Source organism: Halichoerus grypus, chromosome 3 (assembly GCF_964656455.1).
Source record: "Halichoerus grypus chromosome 3, mHalGry1.hap1.1, whole genome shotgun sequence".
Taxonomy (NCBI): Eukaryota; Metazoa; Chordata; class Mammalia; order Carnivora; family Phocidae; genus Halichoerus; species Halichoerus grypus.
In genome coordinates, this window is record NC_135714.1 from 188,417,856 (window position 1) to 188,439,832 (window position 21,977).

Below are 21,977 nucleotides of genomic sequence, written 5' to 3' on the forward strand. Positions count from 1 at the left end.
CAGAAGTGCACTTTATCCCTGAACGGTATATTAACTTCTAACATTTCTGACTTCCAGTCATGAGAATTTCAAAACCAATTGCATATAGCGGTGAGGCTTTTCACTTTTAATGATGCATTCAGAAGGCCAGCGTTTCCTATTTTCTATGCTATCTTCATTCATCCCATTAACTACTATCAGCTCTGATGGAAACCATCCCTTCTTCTTAAAAAAATGAACGCCGTACTAAGTTGCTTCTTGCCTCTTAGAGAAAGTATTCAGATCACTTAGGTAAACCATGCTGAGAGAGAACATATTGACTGCTCGTGTATTTTTTCCCCAAACCATCTGTCAGTCTTTTATTTCTATTGAGGTTCGCCAATGGATTTTAGCTTGGGCCCTAGTAGTGAGACTCAATACAAGACATTTCTTCAGAAACGTTGTGGAACTTTTATGGACATTTTATTGTTATTTAAAAACCACCTACTGTATGGTGACTAACATAACATAATAAAATAAAATAAAATAAATAAAAAACACCTACTTTCTTAATTTTTCAACAAAGTTTATGAGTTTACTGGGACTTTAAAAAAATGTATTCACTTCCCAAACCTTCCAACTCTGTACATGATCATCTGAAACAAAACTGATTGAGTTTATTTAACAAAGGGCTGCCTAAACCAAATTCTGCCCTACTTTTCTTTTCTTTTCCATATATATTTGCTAAATCTGTGTAATTTGGTATTTTGTTTCTCCAGAACACACTGCCAGTCTTGTGTAACCAATCATCGGCAGCTGCAGGCCAACTGGTACATAGAGACGAGGAACACAGTGGGAGGAATGTGGGAAGCCACGTTGTAGGAGGGAATGGGCTGCCCAACATGAGACCTCAGAACTAAGGACTCAACCGAATTATCCCTCCTGTGCTTGCCTTTTCCCAAACTGGTTCTGGGAAAAGTCAGGATGTCACAAATAGCCTCCATGTCCACAACTAGCACAGGATTTGTGATGGAGGCCTAGTGGGGCCAAGGTGTGTTTCAGATAGGATCTACGAACTTCCTCTGTCATTGCTTCACTCTGAGGCTTTGGAAAACCACTCCTATTTCGGTTTCTGTCTTGTTCTATGGGTTATAGTCTGGAAAAATATGACATAACCTGACATGATAGAAGTCAAATCTAAGTTTTCCATAGAAATAGTATAAGAGGAGATTATACCCATCTTAATAAGAAATACTATATTTACTCCTTCCTCCCTCCCTCCCATCCTTCATTCTTTCCTTAAGAAATACTGAGTATCTGTTATGCACAAGACATAAAATACAGTGGGAAATAAGATATTGAGTGTCTTATTTTATATCGTATAGTATGAATCTTTAAATAGTGTATAGAAATTATACAGAGCAACTCCATCATTAGCAATAATTACATTTAAGTACTTCATCAAAGTATATAATAAAAGCTTTTAAAAATCTCCATCAGTCGTACCTTATTTTGATGGTAATGATCAAGATAGTAAAAGAACACTTTCAAAAACTAGCTCAACTTCATCCTCAAAATATGTTTATCGAATTGAACGATGGCTATGGGATTCAGAAGGGCTTATTTGAAGAACTTTAAAAGGAAAATGTCACTTATGATTTTCCTGACTACAGAGTATTATTTGTTTATTATAGAAGAATGGGAAAGCTCTCAAAAACATGAGGAACAAAGTAAAAATTGTGCATAATTCTACTACCCAGAGATAACTAACACCATTAATATTTTGATATATTTCTTCTGGCCTGTGTGTTTGTGTATACATATAAAGCAAAAAAGAAATTTTTTAAAAGATTTAATTTATTTTATTTGAGAGAGAGAGCGAGTGAGAGAAAGCACAAGCAAGGTGAAGGGCAGAGGGAGAAGCAGACTCCCTGCGGATCAGGGAGCCCGATGTGGGACTTGATCCCGGGAGTCCGGGATCATGACCTGAGCTGAAGGCAGATGCTTAACTGACTGAGCCACCCAGGCGCCACAAAAAAGAAATATTGTTTTATATATTTATATAAAACAAAGTTGATATCACTGTTATATTAATTTTAAAATTGTTTTTAAAATTTAATATATTACAAGTGTTGCGTTTGGTTAATAGGGTTTTATAAAATATGATTTTTAATGGACTACAGAATATTGTATTATATGAATATGCATAAGCTGGATATTAAGGTTATTTTAAATTTTTGACTAGTATATATAACTTCTAATTAGGTATCTTTATATATAAACCTTCGTATATGCCTTTGACCATTTCTAGGATAAATTTCTTTTTTATTTTTGTTTTTTGATGGTAATGAACATTTATTAAGCAGTTACCATGTTCCAGGCACAGTTCTATTGCATTGCCTTTTATACCTCATCTCATTGCATTGACTCTGGGACCTAGCTTTTAGCATTATTTTCATTTATTGGTAAGTAAACTGAGGTTAAAGAGATTATGGGACTTGCTCAAGGTCACACATCAGGGAGTAAAGAGCTAGAGTTCAGCTTATAATTAACAACGACGAATAAAAGAAAAAAAAAATCAGAGTTTTTCCCGAATGGACAATAGCCACACCAAGTGCAAACAGAGACAGCTGAGGGTTAATCTGGGAAGCCAAGTGTTATCTTCCTCAGCTTCTGACCTCTGTTCCCCTTACTCTTTCAGTTCCCCTCTCTTCTCTCTTTTTTTTTTTAAACTTAAATTGAAGTTAGTTTACATACAGTTTAGTATTGGTTTCAGGGGTAGAATTTAGTGATTCATAGGATAAATTTCTCTAAGAATTGGAGTTGCTAAGCCAAAAATGATGATTATTTTTTAAGACAGTCTCCTTTTTTTTTAAAGGTTTTATTTATTTATTTGAGAGAGCGCGGGCGCGCGCGCAAGAGAGAGAGAGAGAGAGAGAGAGAGAAAGCACATGCGCAAGAGGGGGAGGGGCAGAGGGATAGGGAGAAAATCTCAGACTCCCCACTGAGTGTGGAACTGGACACAGGGCTCCATCCCATGACCCTGATATCATGACCTGAGCCAAAACCAAGAGCCCGATGCTTAACCAACTGAGCCATCCAGGCAGCCCTATTTTTTAAGTCTCTTAATTTCCCTCCACTGTATTTCAACTAGCAATGGATGACAATGATTACATCCTACATATTTTTTAATGTTGGAAATCAAATTTTAAAATTATTGTTTTTGGGAATATTTAAACAGAACCTGTATTTAGATTATGGAAATCATAATAGATCTGGTCTGAGAGAATGAATCTTGAAATATTTTTCAGTTAAATTTACGTAAGTGTTATTCAATTTATTAGTTGCAGTGTATAGTTAAACCCATCAAACCAGCTAAGCCATTGAGTCATAGAGACTGACTGAAAATGGGACTCTTTCCTATATTTCTTACAGAGGGTTATTTAGTTTCTGCTTGAACACTTCCAGGGACTAGGAGTTCACAGTTTCACCAGGCAACCCTCAAACTTCATCTTAAATTATGTAGGTCAAGCTTGTGTGTGCTTGTCCACCTTTGGGTCCTTGGAGGTGATCCAAACACACTTCATAGCCAATTTACAATTTGTTGGTTTACATTTCCCACAAGTTGTGTGTGTGCATGTTATCTTCCCCATATTTTAAAATTTACAGTGAACTAGGGACAATCCTAAAAGAACCCAGCAAAATAATGGCACTAGATATAGGTCAGTTTCAAGTTACGTAATTATGGTGTTATACATGACTGTATTGGACTCTGTGTCTTACCTCCTAGAATGATGAATTTGTTATTAAGGAGAATGCCTTCTTAGACCACAGGCATTCCCTGCAATATGGACACTGAAGATTGTAGCATGTAAAGTTTCCTAGTATGTAGAATTCTTGGAAGAAACAGTATATTTGTGGGGTTGGGAAACATGAAGATTTCTTATTTACTATGTTGTTTAGTGTTATATGATAATAACATTTATATAGTACTTATTTACAAATTGTTGCACAAACATTATCTTTGATTTCCCAAATAATGTTGTGAAATAAGTGTAATAATTACATTATTATTATTATTATTGGGTAGGATTACATTTTCTCCATTTTATGGATAAAGAAATCAAATGCTTACAATTGTGCTCATCAAAAAGTTTACACAGCTAGTTAACTTGAACTGAAATCAGTACTGCAATTCAAGAACAGAACTTCTGATTATATATTTTGTGCTCTATTCACCTCTTAATATAATGTAGTACTTAGATGGTCCATTTTTTTTAACCTTGCTCATTTTTTTTTAGATTTTTTCTTTCTCATGTTTTAGGAGGTTTTTTTAAATTGAAGAATAGTTGACACACAATGTTATATTAGTTTCAGGTGTACAACATAGTGATTTGACAAGCCTATACATTATACTATGCACAATGCTATTACTATACCATTGACTATATTCCCTATGCTATACCTTTTATCCCCATGACTTATTCATTGTGTAACCGGAAGCCTGTATCTCCTACTTCCCTTTACTCCCCCTTTTTTTTGTAAGATTTTATTTATTTATTTGACAGAGAAAGACACAGAGAGAGAGAGGGAACACAAGCAGGGGGAGTGGGAGAGGAAGAAGCAGGCTCCCTGCCGAGCAGGGAGCCCTATTGGGGGCTCGATCCCAGGACCCCAGGACCATGACCAGAGCCGAAGGCAGACGCTTAACGACTGAGCCACCCAGGCGCCCCTCCCTTTACCCTTTTTACCTAACCCCTGCCACACATCCCCAGTGGCAACCAGCAATTTGTTTTGTGTATTTATGGGTCTGTTTCTGCTTTTTGTTTGTTTTCTCATTTGTTTTATTTTTTATTTTATTAAGTTTAATTTAAATTCTAGTTAGTTAACATATGGTATAATATTGGTTTCAGGAGTAGAATTTAGTGATTCATTTCTTACATACAACTCCCAGTGCTCATCGCAACCAGTGCCCTCCTTAATACCCATCACCATTTAGCCCCTTCCCCACCCACCTCCCACCCCCAGCAACCCTCAGTTTGTTATCTATACTTAAGAGTCTCTTATGGTTTGCCTCATCTGTTTTGTTTCTTAAATTCTACATATGAGTGAAATCATATGGTATTGGTCTTTCTCTGACTGACTTACTTTGCTTAGCATAATGTACTCTAGCTCCATCCATGTCACTGCAAATGGCAAGATTTCTTTCTTTCTTTCTTTCTTTCTTTCTTTCTTTCTTTCTTTCTTTCTTTCTTTCTTTCTTTCTTCTTTCTTTCTTTTTTTCTTTCTTTCTTTCTTTCTTTCTTTCTTTCTTTCTTTCTTTCTTTCTTTCTTTCTTTCTTTCTTTCTTTCCTTTTCTTTCTTTTTTGAGAGGGAGAGGGGTGGGGAGGGGCAGAGGGAGAGGGAGAGGGAGATAATCTTAAGCAGGCTCCATGCCCAGTGCAGAGCCGGACTTGGGGCTTGATCTCACAACCCTGTGACCATGACCTGAACTGAAATCAAGAGTAGGTAGCTTAACCTACTGAGCCACCCAGGTCCCCACGATTTCATTCTTTTTGATGGCTGAGTAGTATTGCATTGTATATATACACCACATCTTCTTTATTCATTCATCATTGATGGACATTTGGGCTCTTTACATAATATGGTTATTGTTGATAATGTTGCTGTAAACATCAGGGTGCATGTGCCCCTTTGAGACAGTATTTCTGTATCCGTTGGATGAATACCTAGTAGTGCTATTGCTGGATCATAGGGTAGTTCTATTTTTAACTTTTTGAGGAACCTCCATACTGTTTTCCAGAGTGGCTGCACCAGTTTGCATTCCCACCAACAGTGTAAGAGTGTTCCCCTTTCTCTGCATCCTCACCAACATCTGTTTCCTGTGTTGTTAATTTTAGCCATTCTGACAGGTGTGAGGTGGTATCTCATCGTTGATTTAATTTGCATTTCTCTGATTATTATTGATGCTGAGCATCTTTTCATAAGTCTGTTGGTTATCTGTATGTCTTCTTTGGAAAAATGTCTATTCAGGCCCTCTGTGTTTTTAAAAATCAGATTATTATTATCTTTTTGGTGTTGAGTTGTTCGGTTCTTTATATATTTTGGATATGAACCCCTTATTAGGTTCTTAATGCTTGTTGATTTTACATGATTTTACTATGATGTAAACATCTAAGAGTTCTTTACAGGTCTTAGTATTTCTTAATCCAAGGATTATGTTAAAAATGCCCAGTGACTTAGGTCAGATAAAGTTGTTTTTTTTTTGGAAAGAAGCCTGCATTTGTGTACCATGTCCACATGGCCCAAGCCACTGTTTTTTCAGGGTTGTACAATTTTATCAGCAGAAGAGAATAAAGGCCAAAACCTTTCTTGTTAGATTCAACTGCTGCCTGTCACATTTATCAGAGAGGAAGTCTATAGCTAGAAAAATTGTGGCTGGCAAGTCATGAGTGTTTGCTGATACTGGGCATCTTTGCTGTTGAGGAAGAAAGTTGATCAAGTTGGAGAGATCAAAGATGACCCTTTTTTGTGTCTAATTCATATTTATTTGTATGCATATGCTGTACATTTATAAACAGTGACATCGAGAAGGGGTAAGACAGAGGGAACATAAGTATTCCCTGAGCCAGGGATGACTTTTAACTCCTTGAATAAGAGCACTGGAGTGAAGATAAAGGTCATATTGGCCGTGAAGTATCAAGATTTTCATTAGTCCATGAATCAGAATTTTATTTCAACCTAACTCTTCATGCTGGCACCCTAGGGCATAGTAAAACAGAGTTCTAATCAAAACAGCATAATGAAATATAATCTAAAAAGGAATAGGTTTATAGGTTAGCTTCCAAAACAGACAGGTGTTTTATTATTTTAAGAATAAAATTCTCTGACAAGTTTCTTTTGTAGTTGAATATGATCTGTAAGATGCATTTTTTTTTTTCATGGAGCTTCAAGAAGTCCCATAGTAGGAAGCTTAAAGGTCACATAAATAGAAATGAAAATGGAAAATAAATCTTTCAAGTTAGAAGCAGTAGAAGGCAGAGCTAATATTAACTTTCTTAGGCATCAATATCCATTCTTTTTTATGTGGATGAACTGATTCAACTCAATTAATTTGTTTATTCATCTTATTAGTAAATATTTATGGAGTGCTGTCTGTGTGTCCAGAACATTACTAGATTTTGGTCTTCTGCTGCCACAGGTGGAAAAGAATTCAGAAGTTAAAAGGTAATTGTGAACTGACAGAAATACATCCAGTGATTGCATTGAGCTATTTGCACAATACGAAGCAAAGAACTATTAGACCTGTAGGCACTGTGTCAGGAGAAATTGTCTATGGAACTGGTGTCTTTATTTTTTAAAAATTCCATGACTCCAACATTTATAAGATTTACAACTTTTATAAGATTAAAATGCATTAAATGTAGACAATTCTTAAAACTGACAATAGCATGTGTTTACTTATGCAGATTTATTTTGTTTCCTGAAGTTTGATTCTAAACCTTTGTCATTTTCAAAATCTAAAGTTTCTCCTGAATCATTTTTAGTGTCCACAGTGATGCATAATATAATAATGACAGATGGTTTCCTATAACCCACACTTCTGCTCTGGACCTCCTTAGCACTAGGAGAATGACTGGCTACTATACCTTTGAGACACATTGAAGAATACTATGTCTAAATTTGTTGTTTCACTTTTTCCTTATTTGATTTATGAATCTCTGAAAAGTCTCTGAAAGGTAAACAACTCAATGCTTCTGCTAAGCAAATGTTTAGACCTTGAGAGGCAATCCTTCATGGATTCACAATGACCCTTCCTAACTCTGAAAATTCTGTCATCTATTCCAAGAGATCTGGCTAAATTCATACGTATATAGGCCATAGCAAATTACAACACTAATTACAACACTAGTTATAACACTAGTTATGTTAGTTACAACAATAACTCGTACCTTGCAGATGGCAAATTTGTTTTGACATAGATTGCAAAATTAATTTTTATTTCAGAAATGTTTAAATACAAAAAATGTGATCTTAAAATCAAGGAAATAAAGTGATTCAAACAGAGGTGGGCATGTTGTTTCCTAGGAAGGTGACTGGCTGGGCAAATGAGCTGGTAAACCTCATCTGTCCCTGCCTGATGTCTGATAACCTTTTAGCTGCATTTGACCCCTCTGAGGGTACGTGTGTATGTTTGTGGTTGACTGCTTTGACATATTCCATTTCTATTTCAAAACACTACAAGCCAAGAGCGTTTAAACTAATTTTATCAGTTGTACAAAAACACAGAAAACAAATGTGAATACAGCAAGAGAGTCAGGGTTTTAAAGACATTAATATTTTCTGCTACCATAAATATTTTAAAAAATAACACTGAAACAAAACCAAAATAAAATTTTTTTCTTTACTAGAAAAATTCACTCACATATAGAAGTTTTTTTTTTTTTTTTTTTTGGGCTCTCCTTTTATTTTTTATTTTTTATTTTTTTAAATTTTTTCACATATAGAAGTTTTAAAAAATACAGTATTTATTAAGTAAAAAGTGTATTTATTTTTTTAAAGCTAATGATATACTTCAAATATACCAAAAATGAAAAAAAGAAAGTCAAAATGTCTTATTTCTGATACTTAGTACAAATAACGTGCACATAAAACCAATGTGGCTGGTTGGTTCTCTAGCAATGATGTATTATCAGGAAGAATTTATGTATGAAGGGAATTCTTATTGTTTTTATTCTAGAATTTACAGAAAGATTATAAGCACAATGCAAATAACCTTTTTCCTGATTCTCTTGAGAACAAATTACTGATATGGTGCCCTGTCACTTTTGAAAACTCTATGGTATATTTCCAAAAAATAAAAGCATTTTCCTACATATCCTCAATATAACCATCAAAATCATGAAATTATCACTGCTACATTACTACCATATAATATGCAGACACCAAGTTTGCTAATTGTCCCAGTAATATTATTCTTTACAGCAAAAGGATCCAGTTCAGAATTGCATGTTATTTTTAGTTGTCATGTTTTTATGTTTCTTTCAGTATGGAAAAGTTGTTCCTCATTCTTTTCTTAACCTCCATCATCTTGACACTTTTGAAGATTACAGGCCAGTTATTTTGTAGAATGTCTATCAGTTTGGATTTGTGTGATATTTCCCCATGGTTACATTCAAGACATGCATCTTTGGGGGTGCCTGGGTGGCTCAGTTGTTAAGCGTCTGTCTTTGGCTCAGGTCATGATTCCAGGGTTCTGGGATGGAGCCCCACATCGGGCTCCCTGTTCGGTGGGAAGCCTGCTTCTCCTTCTCCCACTCCCCCGCTTGTGCTCTTGCTCTCACTATCTCTCTCGGTCAAATAAATAAATAAAATCTTAAAAAAAAAAAAAAGACATGCATCTTTGGCAGAAATACCAAACAAGTGACTCTGTTCTTTTCATTGCATTCTACCAGGTTGTGCACAATTTCAATTTGTCCCATTTCTGATAATGTTTCTGATAATATTTGTTCACTTGATTAGTATAAGTGTCTACTGGTCTTCTCCATGAAAGTTACTCATTTTCTCTTTGTAATTAACAAGTACTTTGTGGGAGGTGCTTTGAGTCTGTGAAAATATTACACTCCTCATCAAACTTCAATTAATTTATATATTTATTTATATCAGTATGGATTTATGGTTTTCTACTTTATTCAGGGGACTATAATCTATTGCTGTCATTTATTTGATATTCCATTTTTTCCCCCTAGCTTTTGCTACTGGGAGCTCCTTTAAGTTGGCTTTTTATCTTTTAGCACATCTCTGTGTGAATGTCCTTCTTATGTCACTTGAGATCTAAAACTGCACCGGTTTTCCCTCCTGCCCTAACTCTTGGGTACCTCATTCCCTTGCTCAGGCTCTGGCGCCCTGCTCCGGGCCATTTCAGCTGCATCCCCACCCCCCTCATAAGTGGCATGGACTTCTTTCTTGCCCAGCTCCACCTAATGGCTTTTGGACTGAATTGTTCAGGAAGGGAAGAGGAAGATGAACTTTTGTTGTCATTGTTGTCCTTCAGTGCCTCTTCTTTAATTCATTCAAAAATGTTTTTGAGCACCAATATTTTGGTGGGTACTTTCTTCGTCTAGTAGACATAAAGATGGGTCACACAGTTGTCCCCTTTGGGAGCACAACATCTAGCAAGGAAACTAAAACATTAATACAGCCATCTGAAATTAATGGAGCTAGTGCTGTAATAGAGGAATGAGAGAAGAGACATAAAGTCGTCATTCTGCCCACTATGGCAAGGAAAGCTTCAGAGAAGAGGGTGTATTCAAGCAAAGATGTTGTTCCAGGCTAAGGCAACAGTATAGTTAGAGGCATGGAGGTCTGGAAGTGCATGCAATCTTTGGGGAATAATAAGTGCTTTAGCAAATTTGGGATCTGGAGGAACATGGAAGAAAATGAGATGAATATATATTAAGATAAAAGCAGGTAAAAGAAAAATTGGGGCCTGGGGTAAATACCCAGTAGTGCAATTGCTGGGTCATAGGGTAGCTCTATTTTTAAATTTTTGAGGAACCTCACACTGTTTTCCAAAGTGGCTGTACCAGCTTGCATTCCCACCAACAGTGTAAGAGGGTTCCCCTTTCTCCACAACCTCTCCAACATTTGTTCTTTCCCTGTCCATTTTTGCCATTCTAACTGGTGTAAGGTGGTATCTCAGTGTGGTTTTGATTTGGATTTCCCTGATGGCTAATGATGATGAACATTTTTTCATGTGTCTGTTAGCCATTTGTATGTCTTCTTCAGAGAAGTGTCTTTTCATATCTTCTGCCCACTTTTTGACTTGATTATTTGTTTTTTGGGTGTTGAGTTTGAGAAGTCCGCAATAGCCAAACTGTGGAAAGAGCCGAGATGCCCTTCAACAGATGAATGGATAAAGAAGAGGTGGTCCATATATACAATGGAATATTACTGAGCCATCAGAAAGGATGAATACCCAACTTTTACATCAACATGGAGGGGACTGGAGGAGATTATGCTAAGCGAAATAAGTCAAGCAGAGAAAGTCAATTATCATATGGTTTCACTTATTTGTGGAACATAAGGAATAGCATGGAGGACATTAGGAGAAGGAAGGGAAAAATGAGGGGGAGTGGAATTGGAGGGAGAGATGAACCATGAGAGACTATGGACTCTGAGAAACAAACAGGGTTTTAGAGGGGAGGGGGGAGGGGGGATTGGTTAGCCTGGTGATTGGTATTAAGGAGGGCACGTTCTGCATGGAGCACTGGGTGTTATATGAAAACAATGGATCGTGGATCACCACATCAAAAACCAATGATGTATTGTGTGGTGACTAACATAACATAATAAAATTTAAAAAAAAATCTAAAAAAAAAAAAAAAAGAAAAATTGGGGCCTGATTAAAAGGACTTTGAATGTCATGTTAAAGTTTAAACTTTGCATATCAGATGAGATTTGGTTTTAGAAAGATTACTTTGGCAGCAGTGTGGAGAAGAATCTGAAATTACATGAGAGACCAACCTTTCTTCCTAACTAAGTGGAGGCCCAGTTATGGTCTACATTCAGGCCTTCAAGAGTCAGGGAAGATGTGGGAATTCTGTGTCTGTAGGTCTGAGGCAAAGACAGTGGTACGCTGGTAAACCAATTTTCTGGAAAAGTTAAAAGTCCTGATTTGCAGCATTTGCAGAATTTCTGAGGTGTAAATAAATATGCCCACTATGTCCACTTTCAAGCTCCTGATATCTCATTACTGAACAGAGTTTGGAAGAGATTAGCACAGTCTGCTCTCCCAGCCAGTGCAAACTGGCTCTAGAACACTACTGGAAGGTGAAGAGACTTCCTTCAAGGGGAAAAGAAACCAAGGTGAGTGTCTTAGTCTGTTCAGGATGCTATAATAAAATACTAGAGACTGAGTGCCTTAAACATTTATTTTTCACAGTTCTGGAAGTGGGAAGTACAAGATCAAGGTGCCAGCAGGTCCGGTGTCTGGTGAGGGCCCATTTCCTGATTCGTAGAAGGCTGTCTTCTCTCTGCTCTCCCATGGAAGACGGGCAAAAGAGCTCTCTAGGGTCTCTTTTATAAAAGCACTAATCCCATCTTAGAGCCTCACCTTCATGACCTTATCACCCCCCAAAGGCCCTGCCTCCTAGTACCATCACATTGAGGGTCAGGATTTCAACATATGAATTTTGGGAAGACACAAACGTTTAGTTCATTGCAGGGACATTACAGGAAATGGGTCAAAAATATGATTTTTATGGAACAGGTCAAAGACCTACTCTGCACCAGAGGGAGCTGAGGCCATCAAGCACTTGACAGCATAGGGGGTACTTGATCCAGGGAGGAGTAGGGCAGAGTCCTGGTTCTCGTTGCTTAGAGAGGAGATAGCATGAATGACAAAGCTGTGCAGGTTGACAACAATCAGGAGCAGGCTGTGCTGCCCTAGAGGAATTTAGAGCTGCTGTACTGATCAAGGATAGAGCTATGCGAAGAAGCTGCTCCTGGGCGGGGTTCAAACCACTGGCAAGCTAAGCACTCAGAGCCTCCCCCTGGGATGCTGAGATATTGATCCCCTTAGGCCCTCAGAGTGATTTTTTTGGGAGACTTACACTTTATTCTCTGCCATATACTTCTGAGACAAGGAATAGCTACCAGTTTGAATTTGGGGTGAGGGAATAAAAATAGCAAATAATAGTGGGTAATACTGAGTTCCTATTGTCTTACAGACACTGTTCTAAATATTTTACATGTATTGACTCTTTCATCATCCCTTATTTTATAGATGAGGAAATTTGAATGCAAAGAGATTAACTTGTCAAAGTCACGTAGGTGGTAAGGGTACAGCTATGGAATGAACTATGATAATTTGACTCTGGAGCCACATTTTACAGGATACGCTCTCTGCTATACTGGGAAAAGGGAAAAACACAAGGAGGACAAAGTACTGATATCTCAAAATATTATCCCCTGTGTAAATTAGGTCAGTTCAAAGCCTGGTATAAAATGGATGTGCAATAAATATTTTTGAATAAATAAATGAAAAACTTCCCTTACATCACTCAATCTTTTTGAAATGAATGTTTTATAGTATTATACTTCTATCCTGCTTTTTAATGTTAGGTATTTCAGAATTACAGTGATGTTGAGTAGTGCACTATATTTTCCCAAACAAGAATTTGAGATACACCAGAAGAATATGCATTTCTTCATTTCTGAAACACCATGCCAAGTGTTTTGCTCCTGGACCAGGGAGCTCTTCTTCATCAATAGATTTAATTAGTTCAATTATTCATTTACAACAGCTCTTTCTCTCTTGACTTATTTTGCCCTGAAGAATTACTTATGAGGCAGGCAGGCCTGGCTATTACTGCTGAGGGTTTTGTGAGGTGACAGTCAGTGTTCCAGGAGTCTGCCTTGATCTATATGCAGGGTCCATATATCCTGCCTGAAACAAGTGCTCTGGGATCTGTCTTTACCTTCCTTTGAGCTTATTGTTTCAAAAAAGTTTGCTCTTTGGGGGAAGTCAAGAATACATTGTTCCATCTCTATGATGAGAGGCAGATCTCCCACTAAAAGAAAAACTCTGCATTTTGAAAGGCTGACTAGGTTGGCACTTAAAAGGGAATTCCAGCTGGTTAATTTAGGGTGCTGAGAAAAAGATCCAGCATAAGAATGCTATCTGGCAGTGGGCCCATGGCATTTTCAACTGATCGTGAATTGGAGAGATTTTCATCATGTTAGGGATGCCGCTTTTCACTATTGTGTTCTCCTGACACAAGAAAACAAGTGAGGATACACAGGCTCGTCCTGGTATCATGGCTACACTCATGAACATGATCAATGCCAGTTGTATCAGAACTAAAGATGGCCTCATGCTTGCTGACATATTTGAAGTAAAAAACTGAGCAAGAATTCAAAAATATTTCTACACAAGTTGTTCTTTTTTTTTTTTTTTTTAATCCTTGCCTTCTATTTTTCTTTCCTTTTGTGTCTAAGAAACTATTCTGAAGATATGGAGAGGTAAAAGAGAACTTCAGAAAGTTGTTAATTTCCTGTGTTAATTTTTTTACCCCAGTGGCTTGACACACCAAAAATTTATATGACCAGGCAACTTACCAGGGCAGCTGTGGTCCTTGTGATGGCTCAACAATTCAGACTGCTTTAATCTTGTTGTCATACAAGACCTCCACATTCTTAGATGAAGACAAAAAGAAGCTAATGGGTTGTTAGAGGTTTTTCATGGCTTCAGCCTGGAAGCAACACGTATCATTTCTGCTGCTTTTTCATTGGCTAGAAGTTTTCATGCGACCCTGTGTAACCGTAGAAGTCTGGGAAGGGTAGTCTTCCATGTGCCCAGAAAGAAGAGAACTGGATATTGGTGAACACTAAAATGGCAGCCGTAGACATGTTGTCCAATGAAGCTCACCAGACATCAGCACAATCCAAATGGCACATAGTCCAAATGAACATAATAAACTCCCAAGTTTGCTGCCACCCATACAAACTAACAAAATGAAACTCCTCCCATTGTGAAGACCACTTCTTGTTTCTACAAGCATTTGAGGTTCCCAAGATGAGTTTCCGCTCCCACAGAATTTCTTCTCTTTCATTTTTCTTTTATTCTATGTTTTAGCCAGAGGAATGTTGCTCAAGTCCTTGTGTAGATTCTGAATTCCTTTTGCAGAAGCTGTAGCCCCAGGAATTGGTGTATTCATCAATACCTCCAGTTGAAGTGAATTACTTCAACTCTGAATCTTCCACACAGTATTATAAAGGCATCTAATGTTGTATGATGTGGTTGGCCTCAATATCATTAGTGCACATTTTTCCGGGTTCCCTGACATGGTTGCAGGATTCCATACCCCTTAGGGTGACTGGCTACTTAGTCTCCAAAGGGAAATGACAAATTTAGGGATGATTGGGGCAGGTATTGGTGTCCAAGGGATCCAATATTTATTTATTCCATTTCTAACACACTTTATGGTTTGGTGTAAATACAAGTTTCTATCTGCTATCATATTCCTTCCTTCGGAAGAACTCTTAATATTTTTTATGTGCCAGGGTGCCTGGGTGCTGCAGTCAGTTAAGTATCCAATTCTTGGTTTTGGCTCAGGTTGTGATCTCAGGGCTATGAGATCGAGCCCTGCGTGGGGCTCTGCTTAGCACGGACTCTACTTGGGATTCTCTCCCTCTGTCCCTCCCACTCGTGCTCTCTCTCTCTAAAATAAATAAATAAATAAATAAATAAATAAATAAATAAATAAATATTTTAAAAATATTTCTTATAATGCAGATTTGCTGGCAAGGATTCTTCTCAGTTTTTGCTTGTCTGAGAAAGTCTTTATTTCTCCTTCATTTTTTGAAAGACATCTTTACAGAGACTAGAGCACTGAGTTGACAGTTTTTTCTTTCAGCACTTTAAAAAAAATATTTTATTTATATATTTGAGAGAGAGAATGAGAGAGAGAGAGAGAGAGCATGAGAGGGAGGAGAGTCAGAGGGAGAAGCAGACTCCCTGCTGAGCAGGGAGCCTGATGTGGGGCTCGATGTGAGACTCGATGCGAGGCTTGATCCTGGGCCTTTATCCTGGGACTCGATCCTGGGACTCCGGGATCATGATCTGAGCTGAAGGCAGTCGCTTAACCAACTGAGCCACCCAGGCGTCCCTCTTTCAGCACTTTTAAGTAACACTCCATTGTATTCTGTGTTGCATGTTTTCATATGAGAAGTCTACTGTAATTTTTTCTTACTATCACAAATTGTAAAGGGTCTAGGATTTTATACTACTTGTAGGGTAAAAGTTTAGCCTGTTACAGGTTCATCAGGCTGACAGACGATAGAAGACTCCTGAGTGAGAAACAAAGAATTTTATTACTCATGGCACAGAAAGCAGCATAATGCCAGCATATTTACATGTGTTCTGCTTGCTCCCAAATCCTACAAGGATGAGGCAAATGGTCCTAGAGGGCCCTCAGGAGACGAACCCTGAGCTTAGGGGAACCAAATCTTTTATAATGAGGAGTAAGCATGTCTGCCCTTTGTTCTGGAGAAAGACACTCTACTACAACTGTGAGCAAACCTGCTCTTTGCTCTGGCAAGAGACAGCAGTTCTATCTTGTTAAGCTGTTTTATACACAATTATACTTGTATAGATAGTTTATAACAATAGGCAATCAGTGCCTCCCTTTGTGAGACATTCAGAAACATGAGAGACCCATGGAGAGTTGTCTCCCAATAGAAAGTATTTCTCCCTTTTTTCCCTGTCTTTAGGAATTCCCTTTTGTGTTTTGTTTTCAGCAGTTTGAATATGAGGTGCCTAGGCATGCATGCGTTTGTGCATACACATGTATTTTGTTATTTATTCCTGCTTAGTGTTCTCTGAGCTCTTGGATCTGAGGTTTGGGGTCTGTCACTGATTTTGTGACACTCTTGGTTATTATTTCTTCAAATATTTTTTCTGTCCTGGTTTTTCTTTCTTTTCTTCTGGGATTCCAATTGTATATACTTTAGATTATTTGATATTATCTCACAGTTACTGGATGCTCTGTTCTTCCTCTCCCTGTCCCCATTCTTTTTTCCTTTCTGTTTCAGCCTAGGTAGTTTCTATTGACCCACCTTTTAAGTTCATGATCCTTTTCCTTTTGTTGAGTCTATTGATGAGGCTGTACAACATATTCTTCATCTTTATTACTGTGTTTTTCATTTCTAGGATTTGAATCTGATTGCTTTCCCCCCCACCCCATTGCCTGAAATATACTGAGATATAATTGACATATAATATGTATAAGGCTAAGGTATACAATATGATGATTTGATACATGTATATATTGTGAAATGATTACCACAGTAGGGTTAGTTAACACCTTTATTATCTCACTTACTTATCATTTGTGTGTGTGTGTGTGTGTGTGTGGTAAGAACATTTAAGACCTATTCTCTTAGAAACCTGAAGTACATAATATAGTATTGTTAAGTATAGTTACCATGCTGTGCAGTAGATTCCTCAGAACTTATTCATCCTATAACTGGAGGTTTATACCTTTGACCAATACCTCCCCATTTCCCTTGCCCTTTAGCCCTTAGTAACCACCATTCTGCTCTTTTTCTAGAATTTTGGCTTATTTAGATTCCACATACAAGTGATATTACATAGTAATTTTCTTTCTTTGTCTCATTTTTTTACTTAGCATAATGCCCTCAAAATCCATCCATGTTTCTTCCATCCCAAAGCAACAGAATACACATTCTTCTCTAGTGCACATGGAACATTCTCCAGAACAGATCACATCCTGTGTCACAAATTGGGTCTCAACTGGTACCAAAAGATTGGGATCATTCCCTGCATATTTTTGGACCACAATGCTTTGAAACTAGAACTCAATCACAAGAGGAAAGTTGGGAAGAACTCAAATACATGGAGGCTAAAGAGCATCCTACTAAAGAGTGAATGGGTCAACCAGGAAATTAAAGAAGAATTAAAAGAGTTCATGGAAAAAAATGAAAATGAAAACACAATGGTTCAAAATCTTTGGGATGCAGCAACAGTGGTCCTAAGAGGAAAGTATATAGAAATACAAGCCTTTCTCAAGAAACAAGAAAGGCCTCAAATACACAACCTAACCCTACACCTAAAGGAGCTGGAGAGAGAACAGCAAATAAAGCCTAAACCCAGCAGGAGAAGAGAAATAATAAAGATCAGAGCAGAAATCAATGAAATAGAAACCAAAAGAACAGTAGAACAAATCAACAACACTAGGAGCTTGTTCTTTGAAAGAATTAAGAAGATTGATAAACCCCTGGCCAGACTTATCAAAAAGAAAGGAGAAGTGACCCAAAGAAATAAAATCATGAATGAAAGAGGAGAGATCACAACCAACACCAAAGAAATACAAACAATTATAAGAACATATTATGAGCAACTATATGCCAGCAAAATAGACAATCAGGAAGAAATGGATGCATTCCTAGAGATGTATCAACTACCAAAACTGAACCAGGAAGAAATAGAAAACCGAACAGACCCATAACCACTAAGGAAATTGAAGCAGTAATAAAAAATCTCCCAACAAACAAGAGCCCAGGGCCAGATGACTTCCCAGGGGAATTCTACCAAACATTTAAAGAACAAATACCTATTCTTCTGAAGCTGTGTCAAAGAATAGAAATGGAAGGAAAATTTTATGAGGCCAGCACTACCTTGATCGCAAAACCAGACAAAGACCCCATAAAAAAGGATAATTATTGATCAATATCCTTGATGAACATGGATGCAAAAATTCTCACCAAAATACTAGCCAATAGGATCCAGCAGTAGATTAAAAGGATTATTCACCACGACCAAGTAGGATGTATTCCTGGGCTGCAACTTTGGTTCAACATTCGCAAATCAATCAATGTGATACAATACATTAATAAAAGAAAACAAGAACCATATCATCCTCTCAGTAGATGCAGAAAAAGCGTTTGACAAAGTATAGCATCCTTTCTTGATTAAAACTCTTCAGAGTGTAGGGATAGAGGGTACACACCTCAATTTCATTAAAGCCATCTATGAAAAACCCACAGTGAATATCATACTCAGTGGGGAAAAACTGAGAGCTTTTTCTCTAAAGTCAGGAACACAGCAGGGATGTCCACTATTACCACTGCTATTCAACATAGTACTAGAATCCTAGCCTCAGCAATCAGACAACAAAAAGAAATAAAAGGCATCCAAATCAGCAAAGAAGAAGTCAAACTATCACTCTTTGCAGATGATATGATACTTTATGTGGAAAACCCAAAAAACTCCACCCCAAAACTGCTAGAACTCATACAGGAATTCAGTCAAGTGGCAGGGTATAAAATCAATGCACAGAAATCAGTTGCATTACTATACACCAACAAGAAGACAGAAGAAAGAGAAATTAAGGAGTCAATCCCATTTACAATTGTACCCCAAACCATAAGATACCTAGGAATAAATCTAACCAAAGAGGCAAAGTATCCGTATCAGAAAACTATAGAATACTCAGGAAAGAAATTGAGGAAGACACAAAGAAATGGAAAAATGTGTCATGCTCATGGATTGGAAGAACAAATATTGTGAAGATGTCAATGCTACCTAGAGCAATGTACACATTTAATGCAATCCCTATCAAAATACCATCCACTTTTTTCAAAGAAATGGAACAAATAATGCTAAAATTTGTATGGAACCAGAAAAAACCCCGAATAGCCAGAGGGATGTTGATAAAAGAAAAGCAAAGCTGGTGGCATCACAATTCCGGACTTCCAGCTCTATTACAAAGCTGTCATCATCAAGACAGTATGGTACTGGCACAAAAACAGGCACATCAATCAATGGAACAGAATAGAGAGCCCAGAAATGGACCCTCAACTCTATGGTCAACTAATCTTTGACAAAGCAGGAAAGAATGTCCAATGGAAAAAAGACAGTGTCTTCAACAAATGGTGTTGGGAAAATTGGACAGCCACATGCAGAAGAATGAAACTGGACCATTTCCTTACACCACACACAAAAATAGACTCCAAATGGTTGAAAGACCTAAATGTGAGACAGGAATTCATCAAAATCTTTGAGGAGAACACAGGCAGCAACCTCTTCGACCTCAGCTGCATCAACTTCTTCCTAGAAACATCGCCAAAGGCAAGGGAAGCAAGGGCAAAAATGAACTACTGGGAATTCATTGAGGTAAAAAGCTTTTGCACAGCAAAGGAAACAGTCAACAAAACCAAGAGACAACCGACAAAATGGGAGAAGACATTTGCAAATGACTTATCAGATAAAGGGCTAGTATCCAAAATCCATAAAGAATTTATCAAACTCAACACCCAGAGAACAAATAATCCAATCAAGAAATGGGCAGAAGATATGAACAGACATTTCTTGCAAAGACATCCAAATGGCCAACAGACACATGAAAAAGTGCTCAACATCACTCAGCATCAGGGAAATACAGATCAAAACCTCAATGAGATACCATCTCACACCAGTCAGAATGGCTAAAATTAACAAGTTAGGAAATGACAGATGTTGGAGGGGATGTGGAGAAAGAGAACCCTCCTACACTGTTGGTGGGAATGCAAGCTGGTGCAGCCACTCTGGAAATCAGTATGGAGGTTCCTCAAAAAGTTGAAAATAGAGCTACCCTACAACCCAGCAATTGCGCTACTGGGTATTTACCCCAAAGATACAAATGTAGTGATCCGAAGGGGTACATGCAGCCCAATGTTTATAGCAGCAATGTCCACAATAGCCAAAGGAGCCGAGATGTCCATCAACAGATGAATGGATAAGGAAGATATGATATATATATATATATATATATATATATATATATATATATATATATATAAAATGGAATATATGGAATATTATGCAGCCATCAAAAAACCCCCACAAAATCTTGCCTTTTGCAACAACATGGTTGGAACTAGTGGGTATTATGCTAAGCGAAATAAGTCAATCAGAGAAAGACAAGTATCATATGATCTCACGGATATGAGGAATTCTTAATCTCTGGAAACAAACTGAAGGTTGCTGGAGTGGTGGGGGGTGGGAGGGATGGGGTGGCTGGGTGAGGGACACTGGGGAGGGTATGTGCTATGGTGAGTGCTGTGAATTGTGTAAGACTGATGAATCACAGACCTGTACCTCTGAAACAAATAATACAGTATACATTAAAAAAAAAAAAAGAACATAATAGGAAGGGAAAAATGAAGGGGGAATCGGAGGGGGAGACGAACCATGAGAGACTATGGACTCTGAGAAACAAACTGAGGGTTTTAGAGGGGGTGGGGTGGGGGGTGGGTTAGCCCGGTGATGGATATTAAGGAGGGCATGTATTGAATGGAGCACTGGGTGTTATATGCAAACAATGAATCATGGAACACTACATCAAAAACTAATGATGTAATGTTTGGTGACTAACATAATAAAATAAAATTTAAAACAAAAACAAAACAAAAAACAGATGAATGGATAAAGAAGATGTGATTGATATATATACACACAATGGAATATTATGCAGCCAGCAAAAAAATGAAATCTTGCCATTTGCAACGTGGATGGAACTAGAGGGTATTATGCTAAGCGAAATAAATATATGTTAAGCGATGGAACTAGAGGGTATTATGCTAAGGAATTTGAGAAACAAGACAGAGGATCATAGGGGAAGGGAGGGAAAAATAAACAAGATGAAACCAGAGAGGGAGGCAAACCATAAGAGACTCTTAATCTCAGGAAACAAACAGGGTTGCTGGAGTGGAGGTGGGTGGGAGAGATGGGGTGGCTGGGTGATGGACACTGGGGAGGGTAATTACTATGATGAGCACTGTGAACTGTGTAAGACTGATGAACCACAGACTTGTACCCCTGAAACAAATAATACATTATATGTTAATAAAAAAAATTAAAAAAAAAGATCCACCCATGTTTCAACAGTCACACACACACACCATATATACATGTACATATTTGTATATACTCAAAAGATGGAACTTAGCCCAATTATCTTTTTAAATAATTTCTTTCACTACCTTAGAGATACCATATGTAAATTCCTTTATATATAATGCCATATGTAAATTGCCTTTGGACCTGTTATAGGTTGAATTATATACTCCAATAATTCACGTGTTAAAATCTTAACCTCTGCTACCTCAGAACGTGACTGTATTTGTAGACAGAATGTGACTGTATTTGGAGACATAAGACAGATACTTAATGCTCTTTAAAGAGATAATAAAGTTAAAATGAGTTTTTTAGAGTGGGCCCTGATACAATATATCTACTGTCCACTTATAAAAGAAAGATTTGACCAAATACAGGCACAGAGGAAAAATAATGTAAAGACACAGGGAGGAGATAGTCATCTATAAGCTAAGGTGAGAAGCCTGGCTTAGAAGAAAACACTCCTGCTGATACCTTGATCTTGGACTTCTAAACCTCCAGAACTGTGAGACATGGGTTTCAACCACCCAGTTTGTGGTTCTTTTTTTTTTCTTATAGC